General features: G+C 36.8%; 1 protein-coding gene and 1 long non-coding RNA gene across 7 annotated transcripts in view; one reads left to right on the forward strand and one right to left on the reverse strand.

The window, feature by feature from the left end:
• CAMSAP2 (calmodulin regulated spectrin associated protein family member 2) overlaps window positions 1–22,115 on the forward strand; it is a 91,675-nt gene that overhangs the window by 18,893 nt on the left and 50,667 nt on the right. The window lies entirely within an intron of this gene.
• LOC115348735 lies at window positions 1,793–11,636 on the reverse strand. Its single transcript, XR_003925913.2, has 3 exons — window positions 11,611–11,636; window positions 5,570–5,605; window positions 1,793–2,632 (listed from the first exon to the last, which is right to left on the reverse strand). It is a non-coding gene; the product is annotated as an uncharacterized LOC115348735 (long non-coding RNA).

Raw genomic sequence — 22,115 nt, forward strand, 5'->3', positions numbered from 1 at the left:
CGAAACTTACATGGAAGGAAGGGGGATTGCTAGTGCTGGTTTTGTACCCATAGCCAGAATCTAGATCTCTTTCGGGATAACATAGCAGACAAGAAGTGGTTAACTCATCCTGCAGTCCAGATTTTTGGTCTCTGACGAACTGCATCCATTTGAAATTACAGTCCCTCTCATCAGCGGATATTTCTCCTTGACAAAGGACTCCAGCAGCTCACCCAGTTAGCTTGCAGCTACATGCTCCAGCCTCTGCATTTTCATGCTGTAGGATTCCTTTAACTCTGTAAAGCAACAAGAAGTGTACTAAACACTTCATAGAACAAAGAAATAAGATGTCGTTTCTGCCCTGAAGAATTTTTTTTCTGGTTTTAGGCATGATGTAACAAGTTTCCATTCCTGTGCTATTGTGAATTACTTGTTAGATGAAGACACGTAGAAAGAATTTGCAGTTACTTGACTTGAGCCAATAGATAATCATAATTTGTTAGTTAAAACACTAGATTCTAATATTAACTGACTTCTGACATTTAAGCACCTTGCATAGTAGTATGTTTTACAGAAGACTAAAATAATAAGCAAATATAGTGATGAAACAGAACCTGAATTTAGTCTAATGTGCCACATAGAACCAGTCAGCTGTGGTTTTGGGCTGGGATAATGTAATCTTTAGATGTTCCATATTTTTTGCTCAATTTCTAGACTTTTCTCTTCACACATGTTCCTTGTAAGGTTCTCATTTGCTTGAAAACAATGATCCAGTATTTTTCCTGGTCTTGCTGTGTCAGATATACCATCACACACTAGTCGGCATTGCACAAATGTCTGTATGACATAGTAAAGCAATGTGGGTACCAAGCTCCCTCAAGCACAAGGTGCCAGTTTGTGCTTTGGGCGTGGTAACTGCTGTAACTCTTCATAAAGGTTATTCTGCTCTTACCATTTTAACTTACAACTTAGTGTTCTGTTAGCTTTTTTCATGCAGCTTATGTTGACTCATAGCCTGGGCATTTTGTTTTGCCTGCTGTTTGTTTTTAATTATGTTTGTCTTGTATGTAGAAAATGCTTTTTTTCTGTGTCATGTAAATAGCAGCAGTGACTTGGGATGTGTTCTACAGTATGTTTGTCTAAAATTTAGCATGTGCAAAACAAATACAGGTTTTCGGTGTGAGTCGTACTAGGGTTTGTTTTATTTCTGTAATTTTCTGGGACTAAAGAGTATGCTTAATCTAGGCCTGCTCCTTTTCTGAAACTGAAGTCTATGACTGATTATCTGCTACTAGTGCCATTCTTTTGCACTGTAAACAATTAGCTTGGCTGCAGTCAAATTGAGTCACTTCTGTGTTTCTCCAAGCTAGTCAAAAGAAATTGCAGATGAAATGAAAGTACATAATTAAATTGTTCTATGCTTACTTTTGTTCATATGTGTGTTAGCCTCCAAATAGATGAAAAAAAAAATTGCTGTAAAGGACCATAATTTATTAGAAATATGTCTTGTGGGAGAAAATAGACATTTATTCTCAGAGCATCAGTTTTGAAATCTGTTTAACAAGGACTGTCTGCAAATAAAGGTAGGAATTAACTCCAAAAGATAATGTAGATATCTGTATCAGAAATCTGTGGAAGACATAGGTAACCACAAAGTCTTCTGCAACATCCTTTTGGTTTTCATGGAATGCTGTATGCTCAACTCGTGTACCAAGTGTGGCAACTTATGTGGAATGTAGCACAGCTGCTGCCACCAAAGTTATGTCTGTAAAGAATACAAAGTAGAGATTCTTTGCTGGTCCTTTCCAGCAACTCTAGTGCTAAAAAACTGATACCATCCACTTGCTTTTTTTTATGTTTGCAACTCTCCCCACAGAATAAAACTGAAAGCCTTTTATATTTCTCTAGCTTTAATTTTCATTTTTGTGAATTTTTTTCTTCCTGCATCCTTAATTTCAGTACTAAAATCTATGTAGGATTTTAGCCTTATTCAGTGTTCCAGCTATGTAGCTGGTGTTTCAAATTTGTATCGCTAAGAATCCTTGCATGGAAAAGAACAAAATCTGATTGTTTTTTTTAACAGCTCTTGCAGGATTCATTTCAGTTGTGCAGAGCTATTGAATAGACTGTGCTGCCTGTATTGTATGGCAAGCGTGTTCTCAGAACCACCATAAAATCCCCGATCTATACAGAACTGGCCTTACATTTGCCTTTGCCAGATGAACGTATTAGGCAGTGTTCTGAAATAGCAGCACATTATCTCATGTTTATTTTAATGTAAAATTGTGGCAATTACATTTTATCTTTTACTAAAATGAGGAGAGAATATTGCAGCACATCTTCCAATTGAGATACATAATATACTAAATAAACCAAACTGATGCTGTTGGAATGATGACAGGAAATTAAGTGAATGTGTACCTTCAGAAGGTAGTACCTCCCAAAGTCAAGTCTCATACCTTTCATGAGAAAATAAAGCAGTGCATCATTATTGACTGTTTTCTGTCTTGTTCTCTTCCTTGCGGATTAGGAAACACAGAGTGTTGTGAGGGCTGAAAAAAAGTTGGTATTCTTCTGCCTTGACCAAAGCTACAGTTTTTGAACCAAAGAGCTTCTGATTGTATTATGTCTTCCTTCTTATGCTGCTGTTAACCTGGGGGGGGGGGAGAAAAAGGAGGTGCTGATGGTGGTTAAATTAAAAAAAAAACCAAAACAAAAACCCTGAAAAACAGAGCAGAAAAACCCACTCCTGAAGCCCAACAAGGAAAAACAGTTTAAAGGAGGTATAAGTTATGAAAGAAAGATGGTATGAATTAAAGTCTGTGAAGAATACCAGTTACCATGTAGAAAATGCTTTCTAAAGACGTGGGGAAGTATTTTCATTAACCTTGAAAGAAATACTGTTTGCTAAACAGAGTTTAAGAACAGTTTCTTCCTTTTTCAACAGCACTGTTAAGTAGGGTGGTTCAGCTTTTGGCTGTTGGTTTGCTGCTCTGAACTTTCTTTGTATCTCTTTAAATATGTGAAAAGGTTAAAATAAATGTTTAGGGATGGTCTTACTTCTGCTAGGTTAAGTATATCTTGGAGTACAGTAACTAAGCCATCTAGAAAAAGAAGAATCTGTGAATTATTTTAAAGACTTACTAGAAGGTATTTCTTTGTCAGTTAGTTTATTTAAATTATGTTAAGAGAAATCTTTCTTAATAGCCTTCTGCTGGATAGGGGAAAGCTAAAAATCTTGCATGGTTGTAGCAGGCAGTTACTTGGTTAAGAGTGCTGCTTTCTTCCTATTATGGAAAATGGTGAGCTGCTTTTAGCAGGAGGTGTGGGTCTGTCATGTAAACATAAGGAGAGCTTTACTACCAGCTCTGTGTAGTACATACACACAGCAACAAGGGGACAAAACCACACTGACTGTTGAAGGAATACAGTTTGTACTCCCCATAATGCAGCAGCTGCTTGCTCCAGTATAGTACAGAAGAATACTGCTAATCTGCATTTGTTAATCTGCACACGTAATCCTGGCAATCTGCCTGCATTTATCAGCAAAGAGCACACTCTGTCATCACAGTAGATGTATCATAACATTAAAATCTTGGGTCTTACAAACTCAGTGGAATTTAACATTATGGGGTTGTTTTTTTTCCTGAAGTTTAAGGAACAAAGTGTAGTAAGGTCTCTATAGTATGTTTAGTCTTTTTGTTTGACACTTAGGGAAATGCAATAAATAGCAGTGCATTTCAGTCATTTGCAGGAACTGGTAGGTTTTCTATGAACTATTAGGTTTATATGAACTGTTAGGAAATTTTATTACCTTGCAGAACTGTATCTCCAAATTACCCAAAGCAAAATCCAATAGAATTGGTCTTATGTAAATAAAATACTTTAAGACTTGTATTAAAACATTATCTGGCAACTTGTTAAAGTATTTAAGTTATAAATTGACTGTAATAGTGCTTGTTAACAAATTGGCTGTCTACTGTAAATGTGGAAGATTTTTAGCTTTCCCCCATCCATCAGAAAGTCATTAGGAAGGGTATCTCAGTATAATATATTTCTTTGCCTTCCCAAACCATGAATCTGAGACCAGTGGATAAATAGCAAAGTCTACATCAGAAAAGTCCTACAACTTAACAATTTTTAGAAAATTGGAAGAAGCTATATTTATCACAATTTATATAATCATCTAGCAGTAGCTAGAGATCCAAATCAGTCAGTTGTCAAGACTGATGACATTTCTGAAAAGCTGAAATGGCAAGAGCTCTTCATAAGCTTTAAGTTGGATGTTTGGAACACAGAACACCTAGCAGTCAATATTTATGAAATAAGTATATACAATGTGAAGTGTGCATAGAAATTTTTTTAACTGTTTGGTTTGATAAAGAAGTGGCATGTTAAAAATTTTTATGAGCTTTAAAATAAGAAAAATTACAAGAAAAGCAGAGTGAATATGTAGATACTGGGTAAGCACGTGACAATGGATCAGATTAATTTTACATGACGTAATTATTAAATGTATATAGTATGTAATATGAAATCTCATTATATAGGGATACTTAATGTTTCTTAAATACGAAATTGAGGTATCTGTTATATTATGAAAGGATACTAATATATTTTGAAGTAAATTGCACAGTGGCATTTAGGCAACAAACCTACTGCAGTAGGTACCTATTAAGTGCTGTTGAAAACAGCTAGAAAATGCGATCTGTATCATCAACAGCATTTGTTGAGAGGTTTAGTTACAGAATTTGTACCACCTTACCTCTTTTTTACTGAGGCTGGCCTGCTGACTTAGAATTTATAAATTAATCTTTGGGGTGTGGGGCCAATGGGGACTTTATTTTGCCATATCAGCAGTCAGAAGAACCCTACCATCTGAAAGTCTCATTTTTCTTAAATGTCTGTCTAAAATCTTTTCTGCAGTATCAGCCCCTTATTTTGTCCTGTGTCTACTATGAACATGAAGAACAGTTTATTCCATTCCTTTTTGTAGCAGCCTTTTATGTGTGGACAGGTAGTGTCTCTCGCACTCTGTTTTTCAAACCTTATCTTCATTCCAAATGTCCTCCATGTAGTTCCAATCCTTCTAGACAGGTTGTGCTGAAAACTGGACCCAGGATTCTAAGTGGGACCTTGTCAAGGCTTGTAGGGCACAATGGGTACTGGTGCATTTTTTGCAAACTAGAGTCTGCAGTTGACACCCCGCTGTATGTCAGCTGCCGCTTTTGTGGCAGCATGACATTCTTTGTATGCTCATGTTGAGGTGGTTATACTCTCTAACCTCAGATCATGTCTGCTGATCAGCAATTTACTTAGGAGTTCTCCACGCTGATGCAAAAGGTTAATACAGACTTTTGTCTACCATATTAAGATTATTTTGGAACTGAATATACCATATATTGGTGATACATGCTTTGGTGGAAAATACCCTGTGCTTGATTTCCCTTCTTAAGGGCATGCTGTGAAGGAATAAACATTTGTAAAGGCTTCCTGGTGGATTACATGAAAAGAATTCTCTAAATCTGGGTGGTATGTTTCTGTGGTACTGTTTTGTGAAGGCAGCCAGCTTTTAAGGAGCTCAATTCACCTTTAAGCATTGTGTTACAGTAACACCTTTGATGCTCTGTGGGAAAAAAAAAAAAAAAAAGTTAGTGAAATGCAGTACTATGTGGGGTTACATCCCAATACATAAAAGGAAAACCATGGAATGGACAACATGTGAACTGGATTTTCATTCCCTCAACAATTTTGAACAGGTTTTACTCTTTTTGTTCTTTTTTTTAATTTCCCTTACCCCTCTTCTGAACTCCCCCATTCCCAAAAGCAAAACCAAACCTGTCTAATGATACTTAGTAGTTCCCTGTAAAGACATGCTTGTGTATGTGAAGTTAAAAAAAAAAAAAAAATTTTTAAAAATGGTGTGACTACCCATAGAAAGACTGTAAGTTAATGTAATTCAGTATATCATTTTGTCAGGGAAACCTCCTAACTTTTGTGTTGCTGATTTCTTTGTGGTAAAAGGTATCTAATAGGTAGATGCCTGCAAAGAATGAGATTATTCCAAGTCTTGCTTTTAGTTTTTCTTCAGCAACAGGAAGAAATACAGAGACAACTTAAGTGGTTGGGAAGTAAAATAGTATGGTAATGATGGAGTTGTTGAAGAAATATGTATAGACACTACCAAAGAACTGCTAGAGAGAAGAAAAACCTGATGCTAAAAATCCTACTCAATTAATTTACTTACTGAACTTGCTATCGGTTTTAGTATAGCAATTAGACAATAATGGCATCAGTCAAATTACTCCAGTGTCTTCTAAGGTGTTATGGTGTCTCTAGGAACTCTCCAGTACTTTTTTTTTTCTTCTTTATTGTTTGTTAGCATCGTGAATTGCATTTTCTCTAAGTCAGCACATGCCTGAAAATTCCGGTCAAAGCTTTGGGGAAAAAAAACAGTCCTGCTGAAGTACTATATACTTTCAACAAAAAAAAATTAAGATAATACCCATATGCCTCTAGGCATTGAGGGATAATTTATATGGTTTTCCCAGAACATGGGGAGACTGAGAACTCATGTAACAGGCTACATGTGGCTTGGTATTATTGGCTTGTACTGATTATGGGGGAGGGAGAAGGATAATACATCCTTTCTTGTTCTAACAAGATCTGATGTCTTAATGACTTAAACACAATTATGCTCTTATCGTACATATGGCTGTAGTGTCAATTATTTTAGGTTCCTTTTCTCAAATAACTTTAGATGTTTACTTTACTAGAGAAGATAGTACCTTTCTGATTACTACAGCTTGCATTGTTTTCAGCGAAGGCAAGACCTTCCGTTTCCATGTGGCTTATTTGATTCTCTTCTTACCCTCCCAAATTTAGAGGGAGAACTGATTGCTCTACTCTGATTCAGCTTCTTCCTTAGCTATCTTTCCCACAAATTTTGCATTCTCTTCAAACCTAATCAGTGATGAGTTTTTCTTCCAGGCTATTGGTAAAAATAGTAAGAGATGGTGAGCTAATAACTCATCCCTGTGGTGTTTCTTGGAAAATGCACCTATTCATTGCTGATTCTGTGCTCAGAGTTGCATTTTCAGTTTAGTCAACCGCATTATAAATGAGTTTAATGTATCCAGCATTAAAAATTCTATTTAATCAGAATGTATTAGTATTGAGTTAGATGCCTTGCACTCATGACAGTCTTACACTTTTTAGTTAGATTTATAAGATAATTTTAAAAGAGGCTTATGTTATATAAGTTCATGTTTTAATTAGGATTGTATTTTATTATCTTTTTTTATAAATCCAGCTGCTTGTTGACTCTGAAATTATTTTGCATGAGATCAGAAGAAGGATGTGGGGCCTTTAAAATTATTTGTACTGTTGGCTCAATACCCCAACCCCCCCCCCCCAAAAAAACCCCCAAAACCCACAAACCATTGTTTCATTTCTTCTAGCCTTTTGGAATGTCCCCAGTGTTCTTGGAGTTACGGAAAGAATAGCTTAATATGTACAGAGAGCTCCTCTAAATCTTTTGTAATTTTTAAAATATATTTTTTTCTTTATTTATTTGCTCTGGACTCTGAGATGAAGATGTAGGTTATGCATGAAATTGGCAGACTTGCAGATAATCCAAAGGCTATCAATAATTAATATACTTTTTAGAAGGCAGAACTTCAGTGAAAAAAGTGAAAGATACTAGTATCAGCTTGCAGGTCACCATCTATACTCATAATAGATTGAGATGTTTCTCTGTAGGCCATTATTTCTTATCCTTTAACACAATGAGTGTCCTCAGTCATAAAAGAAATGAGCTACTAGCTGTCTGTTTAGGGCTGAAACCTTGGACAGCAGCACAAAAGAATACCAGCACTCACTGTCATTTAAAAAAGTACTACATTCACTGGGGTGATAACTGCATGTCTCTCCTGCCAGTTATATCACTTTTTCTTGTATGAAGCTCTTGGTTCATCATTATTTTTAGATAATATTCATCTTAGCTACCATCTTGATGACTAAATTGAAGTTAAAATCATGCAAGACTGTTTTCATATTATTTTAAAATACATTTTCTTTACTGTATCGTCCCTTTTGTTGTCTTATCCAAACTGTAGTTTTCTAGATTATTTTTTTTCCTGCTAGTTATTTTATCTGGAAAAATACCATTCTTCCAGTATAACCACTGACTAAATTTGCCTTTAAGTTTCCCTGAAGGCATACACTACTGATTTCTTGTTCTTTGCATTGCTTCGTTGCCAACCCTTCTTTGAAAAGAATTTAAAATATGATCTAAATTTACAAGTTTAATCCTAGTCAAATGATATTTTGGTTTTGTCTTTTGTTCCATTTATGGATGGCCTATATCTATCTTGCACTGGGTATTTATTTTACAAATTCTTTCTTGTACAAGTTCTTACAAGCATGTTGCAGATAGCTGCTGGACTAGAGGAAAGCAAGCCAAAGACTGAAGTGCAGACCAAATAGCTATGGACTCTGATGAGCTTCCTTCCTGAGCCAGCACATACTGAGAATAGTCCAAGAACGCCCTCAGGATGTAGGTCTGGGGGAAAAATGGGAGAGATAAGAGGGCTCAGGATGGGAACTAGATCTTTTGTGAGACTTAGAGTGATGGCTGGGTGGGAGAAGTGAAATTACTCCTGAAACCAGAGCACACAGTCCCTCAATCTACAAAGATTTGTTATCATAGAGCAACTTAAGTTCTTTTCCAGTTTGCTCCCTTTTGTTACCAAAAGATAACCAGAGCCAAGTGCTTGGAGATGCTTCCTGAAAGTGCTTCAGTTATATTACCCAAAGGGCATCATCAATCTGTGACAACCCCGATAAAGCAGAGACCTCCAGATCGGTGTGTAGGCATGGTGTGACAAAGCCTATTGCCAGGAATATCTTTTTCCAGAAGGATGATAAATTTTTTTTCTCCCACGGCATAACTCCCACCTCTCCTCCTCTCTCTGCTTCTTGCAATGGCATAAATGTACATGGTACTTTACAGATTTAAAATAATACGTTGCTAATCTGTTGGCAGCTAGACATGCCATTATCTTGTACCTTATTGTCGTAATTTCTGGGGGCAAAATAATGGATTGTGGTTAAAACAGGAAAATACTAAAGAAACTTATGGATTATTGTGATGGGTTGACCCTGGCTAGTTGCCAGGTGCCCACCAAAGCCGTTCTATCACTCCCCCTCCTCAGCTGGACAGGGGAGAGAAAATATAACAAAGAGCTTGTGGGTCGAGATAAGGACAGGAGAGATATCACTCATCACTTACCGTCACGGGCAAAACAGGCTCAACTTGGGGAAAATTAACTCACTTTATTACAAATCAACCAGAGTAGGGTAATGAGAAATAAAACCAAATCTCAAAACACCTTCCCTCTACCCCTCCCTTCTTCCCGGGCACAACTTCACTCCCGGATTCTCTACCAACCCCCCCAGCGGCACATGGGGACGGGGAATGGGGTTACGGTCAGTTCATCACACGTTGTTTTCTGCCGCTTCATCCTCCTCAGGGGGAGGACTCATCACACTCTTCCCTGCTCCAGCGTGGGGTCCCACCCACGGGAGACAGTCCTCCACGAACTTCTCCAACGTGGGCCCTTCCCACAGGCTGCAGTTCTTCACGAACTGCTCCAGCATGGGTCCTTTCCACGGTGTGCAGTCCTTCAGGAGCACGCTGCTCCAGCGTGGGTCCCCCACGGGGTCACAAGTCCTGCCAGAAAACCTGCTCCGTGGGCTCCTCTCTCCACAGATCCGCAGGTCCTGCCAGGAGCCTGCTCCAGCGCAGGGTTCCCACGGGGTCACAGCCTCCTTTGGGAACCCACCTGCTCCGGCGTGGGGTCCTCCACGGGCTACAGGTGGATATCTGCTCCACCGTGAACCTCCATGGACTGCAGGGGGACAGCCTGCCTCACCATGGTCTTCACCACGGGCTGCAGGGGAATCTCTGCTCCGGTGCCTGGAGCATCTCCTCCCCCTCTTTCTTCACTGACCTGGGGGTCTGCAGGGCTGTTTCTCTTACATGTTCTCACTCCTCTCTCCGGCTGCCGTATACTGCCTGTCCCAACTTTTTCCTTCTTAAAAATGTTATCACAGAGGTGTTACCACTATCGCTGATTGGCTCGGCCTTGGCCGGCGGCGGGTCCATCTTAGAGCCGGCTGGTATTGGCTCTCTCTCGAACACAGGGGAAGCTTCCAGCAACTTCTTACAGAAGCCACCCCTGTAACCCCCCCCGCTACCAAAACCTTGCCAACAAAACCAAATAATTGAACTTTTAAAATTTGTTACTTAATGTTAGATTAGTTATACATTAAACTGATAACTGATACCAGTTATTCGTATTACGCTAAGTTCAAATGGAATTCAGTGATTAATGTTTAAGCAAAGGTTAGCTTTGAGAAGTGACAAGGTGAAAATGAAGTTCTGTGGTGCACAGCTTAGGGAAATTGCCTTCCTTTGAAAAGTATTGCTTGCTGTGTACTATATGAGGGGGAGGAAACCTTTTCTTATTTTCTTTTTTTTTTTTTAATTGGCTAAGTACAGGACCTACAGAACCAGGAAATTGCTTTTCTTTACAAATTTGGCAGTTAAGTATCTTCAGGACTTTCTTTCATTGCAGTGCCAGCAGCATTGTGACATATGAGCATCACAATTTGCTTTTCTGTAAGCTCTTTTCATTAGAATACCAGGTCTTTATGCAGGAAAGGTTGATTGGAATTCTTCTAGTTACAGAATAACTGACACTTCCAAATGGGAATATTTGTTGAGAGTGTCAGAGGCTTTCAGAGAATTTAATCTTGAAGTTTTGCTTGAGTAAAAGAAAAAAAAAAATTTTCAAGTGGGGAGTGAGTTGGTTTTTTTCACTAAACATTGTCTGAAGCCTGCAAATGTAATAAATACTGTCTCAGGTTGTACATTTTCCCTAAGAAAAAATAATGTTATGTAAATCCATAAAGGTACTGGAATTACTTGAAATTATAAATGAATGTGTATCACAGATTTTACCTATATTTGACCTGAAATGGATATTACCAAACTTCTCCAAGTAAGATCTACTATTAGAAGAATTAATTTAAAAATAACAACAGAATTGTACTTTGCCTGGCATTTTAATGTGACAAATATTTTAACAATTGTGCAAAGTTGTACAATGCATCTAGGCTTTAAAACTGCCACTCAGTTTTCAGTTTAAAAGGCTACATGTTTTTATGTAGATAGTATTTACTAAAACGACATAACAGGTTATTTCCTTTTATGAACTTGTCCAGTTTTATTCCAACTGAAATTGACAATTAAGTTTTACTTCTTGCTTAAAATGTGTTTACAAATACTGTGACTACATGCTAATCACTGTTTTCTACAGTATTTTTAACGGAAGAGATTTCCAAGAGCTTCATCTACAATTCTTAGATCTTGAGGCTATTCTTCCTTTATAACATTTATCCCACGTTTTCACTTGTTTTTTCTTCTTTCCATACCAAACTGTGACATTTTTCTTTGAAAGAACTATTTCACCCTTAGGTGAATTTAGGTTATTTCTTTATCTAAAATCCATTTAAATATAATACAATATATAGTTAATACAAAAAAATACTGTCCAGTCAACTTACCCTTGCTGCTTTTGTCTCGATCTTTGCGTGTGAGGTGCAAGGTTCAGGATGAGTTTTGTTTCAACATCATGATAACGATGTTGCATGTGATAGATGCTACTAGATATTAATTAGTGATTTGGCAAATATTTTAAGTAGGTTACTCTTAGTTTTAGAATTTTTCAGAAGGTTAGTTTTATAACAGTATTGGGATGACTGTTCCCTCATGTAATGGGGGGTAAAGGAGAAAAAATGGCTTAGGCTTTTCTCTAGAATTGATGTCACAAACTGATTATACAAAAAATTATACCCTACCTTTCTCACATTTAAAAATCTTACCTTTTCTCTGTACATTGAAAGTAATCTAACTTGTTGGAACCATCAAGATATATGCACTTTGAGTGGAAGTTTTTTTATTCCTGTAATTAAAAACCTTAGTTTTGGTTATGAATTGTTTACCTTCTTTAAGTCCAGTATTCAGTCTCAAAGGTTAACTCTCGTACTTGCTGCTGTGAAAAAGCATGTCACAGTAGACTGTTAAATGTTTACAGAAACTGCTTTTGCAATATTTTACATATTTCAGATGCCTTTTTAGAGCTGCATTTGCATAAGCAATTCGAACCTGATTATATATTGAAAGCTAAATGGTATTTTGAGGTGAAATTTGAAAGTTTAGTAGGTCACTTGTTTTTCCCTGGATTAGATTGTTGTAAATTTCAATATGCAGTAGATAGTGCTTAAGGTAGGGCTGCTTTCACATCAGTGAAATGTTTATTAAATTAATCAAATAGAGAATAAAATCTGGAGTCTGAATGAGAAGACTATAAAATCAGGCCTATATATATTTATTTATTATTATTTATTTATTTTTGTGAAAGAATTGTTTGTCTTTATCTCATCAAGCAGCATGTTCTACCGTAATTATATAGCAGTATATTTGCAAATATGAATACATTCTCTACTATATCTTGGCAGTAGATTCATTAACAATAATTAATAGAGAGTTTAAGTTGTTTCATCCAGTGTGTTGTTGAAATACCAGGGTGTAAAGGCAAGTTTTCAAAAGGTCCCAAGTTTATAAACAGCTGAACAAGACTTGTTAGGCAAATGTCTGGAACAGTGAGCAACTGGTGTTTGTAATGATTAATTACTCTATAAAAATAATCTGTTTAAAAACAAACAATTTTTTTAATATAGACACCAGTATCTGTAAAAATGAAATTGGGCATATTATTTCTGTATCTTACTGTGCACAAAAAAAGATAAAAAATTAGTGGCAATAAAGGTAAAAAAATTAGTGGCAATGCCAAATACTGGAAAGCTAGGAACAGCCAGAGTGACATTTTCATTTGTAGTCCTGGGACTCTGGCAAAAGCGTGATGTTAGTCTCTAAAAATGACAACCTGTCTCATTCACATCCCAAAGAGATAATGCTGTTTGAATAACTGATTCATTCTCACTGTTTAAGGCCTGTGTTGTTTCTTGGGGCTCTGTAGTGCCTCTTCCCTTGCTTGGTATGTGTGCTTAAGTATCCAACATATAACTTGGAAAAGACTTTATCATGGCTTTTAAGTAATATGTCTCAAAATAGCAACTATTCGGTGTTTGAGGATGAATACAGTGAGCTGTATGTCCACATTAGGAGTGATTTGAAAAAAAATTACAAATGGCGTGTTTAGCTTTAATGCTGGTTAGATCTATTAAAATCTACTGTTTGAATGTTTTGGCAGGTTTTGATTATGCCTGGATGTAAGGAGAGGAAAGATGGTAAAGAAGTTCTTTTTTTGAAATATATTCTTAACAGTAGATACTGTTAAGAATGGTAGGGGGAAATCCTGTGTCAAAGAGGTGACTACAAAGTGAACTATCATGTACGTTTCCCATAACGTAGAATGTATGACTGATAATACTGCAAAATGTTATGATTCAAGTGGAAATTACCTAAGAGAATGGCAGTAAAGAAGCAATTATAATGAGTAACCTTTGTAATCTGGAGCAGTGAAGAGATGAGGCGAACAAATAAATCAAGTATTCTGGAGAGTAACATCATCTGTTGTCTTGTTCTGCTTCGAATTAGTATTTAATAACAACTTAAAAAAAAATCTGGGTAATTTTAACACTTTCTTGTGATGTTTCCTGTAATTGTGATTACTATAAAAATGCTCTAAATGACAAATGCACCCAAGGACTGATTAACATCAAAATCTATATCACTTTGGCATGCAAGTGTATGGTATTTGGGGAGTGGGTTTGTATTACTTAATGGCTATAAGACTAATCAGTTTTGCCAGCTAAGGAAAAGTATAGGAAATAAGCAAATAAAATTCATCACTGTTGTTTATAATAGTGTAAAATATCAAGAAATGAGAAAGCAACTGAGCAACAAGAGTTCAGCTTACTGTTATACCTCCTATATGGCAGAGTAATTAACATTATTAAGCAAATTGAAAATTATCTAAACTGTTTTAAAGTACATCTTAAAATACTGACAAGTTCTAATTTTTAGTACAGATTAAGTTCTTCTGCCCAGTCTTTCATATCTATAACATGTACTGTAATAATTTTCTTTGGCAAAATTGCTTGCTGACTTGGATTTATCATATGTTTTAGATGATTACGTAGGCACTGTAATGTATATTGCCTGTTACCTGTGACCAATAAGTGTGCTGTGATATTTCTTCTTTAGTGAGAATTATGTACCAGCTTTTCTAATAGTGTCCATTCCATCTTGTACTATCACAATATTGATTTTTACTTTTTGAAATACTACAGATTGACCTGCCTATGCAGACAGCCAGCTTTTTACGTTTGGTAAAATTTTCCTTTGGGTATTTAGGTAACGTAAGTTACAGGTACTGCCTTCAATTCTGATACAATATACTTGAAGCCAATGATTTTAAATTGTTTGCTAAAATGTCCAGTAATGTCTCACATATAGTTCAGACAAGTTTCTCAGTAATCGTCCTTTCCCATTTAAGGATTATGGGATTACAGAGTTTGGATGCTTGAAAAGAAAGAAGAGATGTCAGTCAATCTATAATTTTAATGAGAAGGAGGTATGGAAAAAAAACAAACAAACCACAAAGAGACTTAAAACGCAGACCAAAATAAGGCATTCAGAAATTAAAAAAAAAAAAAAAAAAAAAAAAAAAAAAAAAAATCAGGAAACAATTTCTACTTTTCTTTGCTTTATTTAGTCCAGTCAAAAAAACCATCAGTGAAGTTCTTGCAGCAGTACCGCTCCAGAGATTTTGGCCTGGCTTGATGTCATTCTTCTGCAGTTCTTATTATTCACACCACCTTATTCTGCAACTCTTCCAAACAAACCTGTTTTCAGTTCCTCCAAATATTCAGCACCCAAACTGCCCAGCAAAGGTTTTTGTTCTGTGGTTATACCCTTTTGACTGACAATATAGTGTAGCGAATCAGTCAAACTACCTGACTCTTGCCAGGAGTCGCATGCTTTTAAGCACACTACACTCTTACCTATCGTTTCCACGGGGCCTACACTGATCCTTCCATGGCAGTATGTGGCACTGATGATGGGACTTAATGTTTACAGCTGTTGGTCTCTGAATCTGTCGTTTAAGGACAGCTATAAAATACTTCCTGTTCCTGTGCTTTGCCTCCCTTTGTCTCCCCTCCTCTTCCCAGTTAACAAGGTGATTTAATAGTTGAGGTTCATATACGGGGATAATTCCTTTTGCCAAAGCAAAGATTTCATCATTATGCGAAGGGCTTGTGTGGTTTCTGGACAGCATGTGCTGACATATCTTGTGCTTGTAGCAGAGGTTTCAAATAATACTGTTGGTATTTACTGCTGTTCTTGGAAGCACAGCAAATGCTTCCATTCTAGTAATCGCCATCTTAAGTCACTGAAATGTGTTATTTTGAAAATGAAAGGATAGGAGTTACCATTTTTCATGTTTCTGTATTGTGTTTTTCTGTTCAGCTGTTTTCTATTTTGTTTCATTTATCACCCTGCGCTCTTAACTCAGCTTGTCTTAGTTGGGGAGAAAAGGAGGAGTGATATTGTGCCAAAGAAAATAGTTGTTTACCACAATGTGAATATGTTATCGGTGCAACTGACTTTACTGTTTTGAGAGCTACTAATTATGTAACATCTCCTGGAATAACATTATGAACTAAAAAGGCATGAGGAATGAGAACATGATCGTGTGTTTTGTTGTTTTACTCTTTAAATAGACTTACGAACTGAACTGGTGGTTATTTCATTACCAAAGGGAGGTGGAGCGATACTTTTCCGATTCATTTTCATGCCATAAAACGTAGCAGTTCACAAACAGATACTTGGGAAGGATGAGAATGGGCATCGTTTTACCTTGGTTGCCAGTTAACTGAGAAGTAGTCTCTAGTTCACAACGGTCTCCTGTTCTATCTTAATTCTTTGGAAAAGAACATTCTAGTCTTTTCTATGTGTAGGCCACAAGCTAGTTACCATCTTCAGTAAGTACATTTTGTTTACAAGAAAACTTTCTTTCTAAAAATGAAAAGGGTATCTCATCTATAACTATTTTTCATGCCTTTAAAGTAACTTTTAAGAAAAGCTTTAGTTACTATTTCATTGACCTTCCCATTTTTGTGAAAAGCTAATAGAAGGATAATCCATTGCCTTACTAGTACGCTGTTTAAATGCCAGATTATTTTCGAAGTGGAGTGATGGTTGACAACAGAAGTCTGTCGTAGGTATCCCATCTTCAGCACAACCCCTTTCTGTCTACCAGTCTCCTCCTGTTGATCTGCAGTAGTTCCTGATACAGACATAGCCTGTATGGCCTTATGCTTGGCAGAAGCTTATAGTGATGGGGACTACAACCAGATGTTCTGCAAAAATATACAGCAGTGGATGAAGTGGACATCCCTTGGTGCATGTAATCTATTAAAAAGAATTATTGGTACAGCAGGATCTCTGCGAAGGCACGCAAATTGCTCTTTCTTAGGTATAAATTATATACCTGAGTCCAGAGTTAGTTGTGAAGATGAAAAAACAGATCATAAAGTTTATAGTAAAATAAGTGTTCTATGCCTGTGTGTGCATATGTATGAGTCTTTCTCTGAAGAAGCCCTGCTTCACTTTAGAGGTTCAAGATCAGTCTTAAAGCTTGGTGTTTAGTCCAGATTAACCAAACAAGTGGAAAGGCTTTTGAATGTGTTTATCAAAACAACCATAATGCACCTTTTCTACTTCTGCTATAACATCACTGTGGACCATGTCCTTGTTTAGCAGCCACTGTTGTGGCTGGCCTGTCACAAGCCTTTAATAAGTAGATGAAAAAATGTTGGTCAGCTGTCTGTTTTAGTAATGCTATTAGTCAGCAGCTTGTCACTTAAAAGGTTTTACTATATTAACAGCCATAGAGAAACAGGTTTCTTGTGATCAGTATAATTTTCTGTGTCTCTTTTAATGTCTTTAATGCTGCTGATAGAGTTCCTTGAAGTAGGAGACGGGGAAATTTCTTTTGGCCTTGGCTGTTACTTTAGAAGAAAATGTTTGACGAGGTCTGTTTCCCTCTCATGTCTTACTGTGCTGTGTTATGGTCTATAAATGTGATATTAGTATAAACCTTTGAGGAAAGGGTCAAATAACTCCTATTCTTAATGTAATTGCCATTATAGTAATGAGTGTGATGACCTTATTCCTCTGGCCTTTTTATGGTTGATAAAGAAACAGCAAGGAAATTATCAGGAGCTTGTTCATATGCAAATGCAGGAAGATTTCATATTATGTTTTTATATAAAAATTGAAGCTAGTTTTCCTCTTTTTGAAGATAGTATGTTGAAATGACCAGATGTAATGTTTTGGTTTCTTTAGCCAATATTTTCCTAGATCAACAAAGCTAAGCCTAAGAAAGATTCTCATGTTTCTATCCCAAAAATAGGTTTTTTTGTACATCAGTTTAACAAAAATCACAGAAACATTTCATAGGTTCTTGAACAGCAGCTTTATAAAAATATGGTGATATTTGGCATGTGACAGGACGAAGTCGTCCCTAGGTCTTAGATGCTTACATGTCAGAGGCATTGGCTTTAAAACTAGATTTTTTTTTTGTTTTATCTAAGATGCTAGAAGGTACGCATTTCCCCAACGACGATAAAAATACAAATTTGGACCAGGAAGGATGGTCACCTCTCAAAAACGAAGATGAGTTTTGCAACAAAAATCCAAATCTCTTGTTTATAATTAGAAGTTGTTCTTAAAATGCCTTCCCTGAGTAATTTAGGTCTGTATTTCCAGTGTTGTACTTTGCCAAGAATCTCACACGAGTTCCAGCTGGGAGGCACGTTTCCTCAGGAAATTGAGTAGAATGTAGGAGTTAAAATCTTACCCTGGAAAGCCAGTCCCAGAACTGTGCAGATACAGCTATCTCATCACAATGTTAGTAAATGAAACATTAAAAGATGACATGTAAAGGTATATATAGAAAAGCAGAAGGAAAACTATATGGAGCTGCTTCAGTTGAAAACGTAGGAATGTTTTGTAAGGGCTCTTTGTGCAAAAATTCATGCTTGTTTCCCCCTTTTGAAAGGTAGCATCCTGTTTGTTTTCAGTTTCTCACACCATCCTGTAACAACTTAGGTTTTATGTGGTAGGCTGAATTATGCTGGATTAAAGTATGCATCTTTTTACATTTTTATTGAAGGTATTCTGGATTTATTTTGTAACGGAGCAGCATGGCAGTGTTCAGCTGGGCTTTGGATGAGTTGCAGGTTTTTTAGCAACAATCCTGGAATTCAGTTGGAGATTTCCATTGATAATTTGGCCCTACTTTGATCCTTCTTTAGTTTGAGAAATGAAGGAACCACAGCTAACTTCGTCCTTCCTCTTGTGGGAAAGCAGTGTTCTGTGTTTACCTTTAAGAAAAAAAAAAGCTTGATATAAATATAGTGAGAGCTCAGTATTTGAAGCAAATGAGAGCTACAGAGACTTTCTCTACATTTTAGTTTAGCCATATATTTACCATGAGGCTGGAATTTTGTATTGAGAAGGATACCAGCTAACTCTAACATGATGGAAGACATTAGGTGGTTGCCTAAAGCAGTCGTAGATTCTTCATCCTTGTTGATATTAAAAATTTGACTGGAGAAGTCCTTGGGAAACCTGAGCTAGTTGGATCTGCTTTGGGAAGGGGGTTGGTCTAAGCTTTTTTCTAGGTTTTTAAGTTCTTTCTTTCAAATACTATTTGAGTTCCTCTCCAGAAAATTGTAGAAAATGAGAAACTTCTTATATTCTATCTCAAACTGAGACTGATCCTACATTGCAATCAGTAATCAACCTTCCAATCTCTGTGTCAAACACAGTAATTGAACAAACAGTTTACTGTACTATTCATCACTGTAATTAAAGCATCATTTTTTTCTCACTCTCATTAGTACTGTGTGTGGAAGAGCTCATTATTAGAACTTAGCTCATCAGAACCCACGGCCACTGGGCAGTAGAAGGAGATGTGTTAAATGTTGAAAATTATGTAAAATTTCATCCTCTCTATTACTTTAGGCAAAATCTTAATAAATCATTGTTGTAATATCAAGTTAACGGACATGACTTCTACCAGATGGGTCTTTTACATTCATTCAATGCTTTAAGCCTTATAAGGATTGTCAGATAAAGTGTGAGAGTAACTAACTAGTTTTGTATTAAGAAAAAGGCAAAACAGAAATGTGCGTTAGTCAGAGAGCATGTTATATCAGTTACCTGAGCAACAAAAGCTGCCATTCAGAAATGGCTATCAATGTTTAACTGTGAAAAGGATTAACTAGAAGTCTGTCTTGCAATGTTTCAAAACTAGTCTGCTCTGATAACATACTGAGCAGTGGCTCTGAGTGGCTTTGTCAGTGGGACTTGTAGCATGCTGTGGCACAGTGCCAGACTAAGTCATGCACTGGAGAAGATGTGCCTCTGTTTCCTCTTCCACTCTCATCTCCATGAATTAGTACTCCAGTCCTACATACGTGTTTATTTTGGGACCTCAGCCTCTTTTCTCTCTTTCTAACTTCCTCTCTTAAAGCACATCACCCAAACATGAACTCTTCACCCCAAATTCTCTAGCAGCCCAGCTTGTCTTGTCACTGCTCCTGCATCTCCATGAGGAAGTGGTAGTTCTCTAGCGCTCCTAAGGCTGTGTTCCTTCAGCAGATGTTCTGAGATGAACAAGCTTGGATATTTCCCAGTGATAACTGCCTTTGAAGGCATTTTAGCTGAGCTGCCAGGGAAGTTAAACCACTGCTTTTAATGTCATTACTATGCAGGTATGAGTGAGTCAGGAAGAAGGAACTACTTTGTATTTAAATATGGGTATAGTTGGTTTGTAACTGAAGCCCTGTTTCTCTTTTTCCCACTCCTGTATTCAAAGATTGATGAGGATAGTTGTGACAGAAGAAATTCGGATGGCATTTTATATAATTACTGCTTGTTCTTGATTTAAATGTCCAGAGCATAAGAGAAAGGAGACTGCACATATCTAACAAAATGTCCAGAGCATAAGAGCAAGGAGACAGTGCACATATGTAACAGAATATAAGTTTTTGTAAGAGATTTTTGTTTCTGGTTTATCTGGACAGGATTTTACAGCGTGATCTAGGAAAATCCTTAATTATCTGCAAACATAAAATATTCTGGGAAATTTGAGGCTGGTGCTGTTTATTCATCTAAATGTGTCTAGCTATCTTGTTATCAGTTATCTTGCATTAATTTGTCGTTTTAGTTTAACCTATCCAACTACAGATGTTTTATTTTTGAAACGTGGAGTACTTGACATAAAGGCACTGAAGTGCCTTTGTGGTTTTTACCATTAGGCACCTGATTCTTCCAGTAAATAGGCTACAGGCAACTTACGGAGTAATTGCTAAGTATATTAGAAAAAAAACAACAAAGTAGATAGTGTGAAACTATAAAATATGACACAAATAATGCGATGAGCACCACTTGCTAGTTCTTGATGCCAGTGCGTGTCGTGCAGGTATCTTGTTTCACTATGACCTCGAGTGGGGCTAGGTCTCACTTGGTTAAGTGATTCAGAAAGAATCTTTAAGTATTTAGCTAGGCTTGAGTTAATAGATCAAATCATTAAATTCCCGAACAAGCATAATGAGGAAATCTCAGGTAGAAGAACTTAGAAGTGCTGTCAAAATGCTTAACTCAGCAAGTATCTCTACTTAACAAATCCTTTTTTTAGAAGTGAATTACATTTCCTATGTAGTCAGTCAAATAATGATGTTTTATATATATTCATATAGTTGACTACTAAATTTAAAAAGTTAACCAAATACAGAAGGTTATGATAAATATTGAAAGTAAAAACCATTCCCTCTACCTTGCAGAACCTGCTATGATGTGTTTAGCATGACTCAGTAATGCCTGTTCTTGCTGAACAAGCATCTTATCAGAGTCAAGCGCTTGTTCTTCATGAAAATGCAGTGAGGAGGTAATTCGACATGATCATTCTGTTGCAGGACAAGAATAACTAGACAACTGGGGTTATGTCAGAATTGTGCTAGGCGTAAGTACTGTGTGAGGCTAGAGAAGAACTGGGTCCAAAAATCATCAAACGGGGCAGAACTGACTACTTCAGACTGCTCCATTTTGTTGATCGAAATACTTTAAAACTGTTGATTCCTTTGTAGTATCAGAATTCTCTTCATTTTACTTGATGAATGTTGATGAAATGAAGCAATAGCTTTGAAGTTTCTAATAGAGTTATCGCCTATTGGCTCTGCTCATAAATTCCTTCCTCACCTCTGGTGGTGTCGAGCCTTAGCCTGTGCTTTCCCTGAGCCAGAATTCTGCAATTTTCCACTCTTAGTTGAGACTTGGAATTTAGGTGGTATCTCATTATGCTAGCAGATTCATTTGAGACTTGGATTATCTAGGGGACGGTCTTTGGGAAAGGGTGGCTGGGGGCTAAAGGTACTCAGCTTCCTCAAACTGCATTGTTCACAGAATCTGCAAGGAAGCCGGATTCAGAGAAGTCGGTTAGCATGGTACAGAAGGAGATCCTCACAGTGCTCTAGGCACACTTTTTTGCTGCAGTTGTCACCTATGTTTAATCCCTTGCTTGCCTGCTGATGCTGTCTTTCTTTTACTCTGCATATCAGCAACTCTGTTTTTACCTGTCTTTGCTCCTTAAGTTCGTGTCCTATAATGGTTATTCCATGTGATCGATACCTTCTAGCAGTTATGAATTCAGTGACTGTTTTTGTGGGGATGACTCTGTCTTAGTTATTCTCTTTCTTGCTTTCTTTCTTTCTAGTTATCTTTGCTCTGTCTTGATAACAATCAATCCGTGGTAATAATCATACAAGGAAATGTAACATTGAATTAAGAACTAGTATATACTGGCAGAACATTAATTGGAGTTTCAGTTTTAATTTAAGAAGTGTTACTTAGAATTAGCATTAATAGATCGATTATTTTTAGGAATACACGGAACATATAAGATATTTGGAATCTTAGTGCTTACTTGTATGTAATATCTTCAGAGTAAGGTTCATCAAGCCCATAGAATTTA

This window comes from Aquila chrysaetos, chromosome 12 (assembly GCF_900496995.4).
Source record: "Aquila chrysaetos chrysaetos chromosome 12, bAquChr1.4, whole genome shotgun sequence".
NCBI classification, from domain to species: domain Eukaryota; kingdom Metazoa; phylum Chordata; class Aves; order Accipitriformes; family Accipitridae; genus Aquila; species Aquila chrysaetos.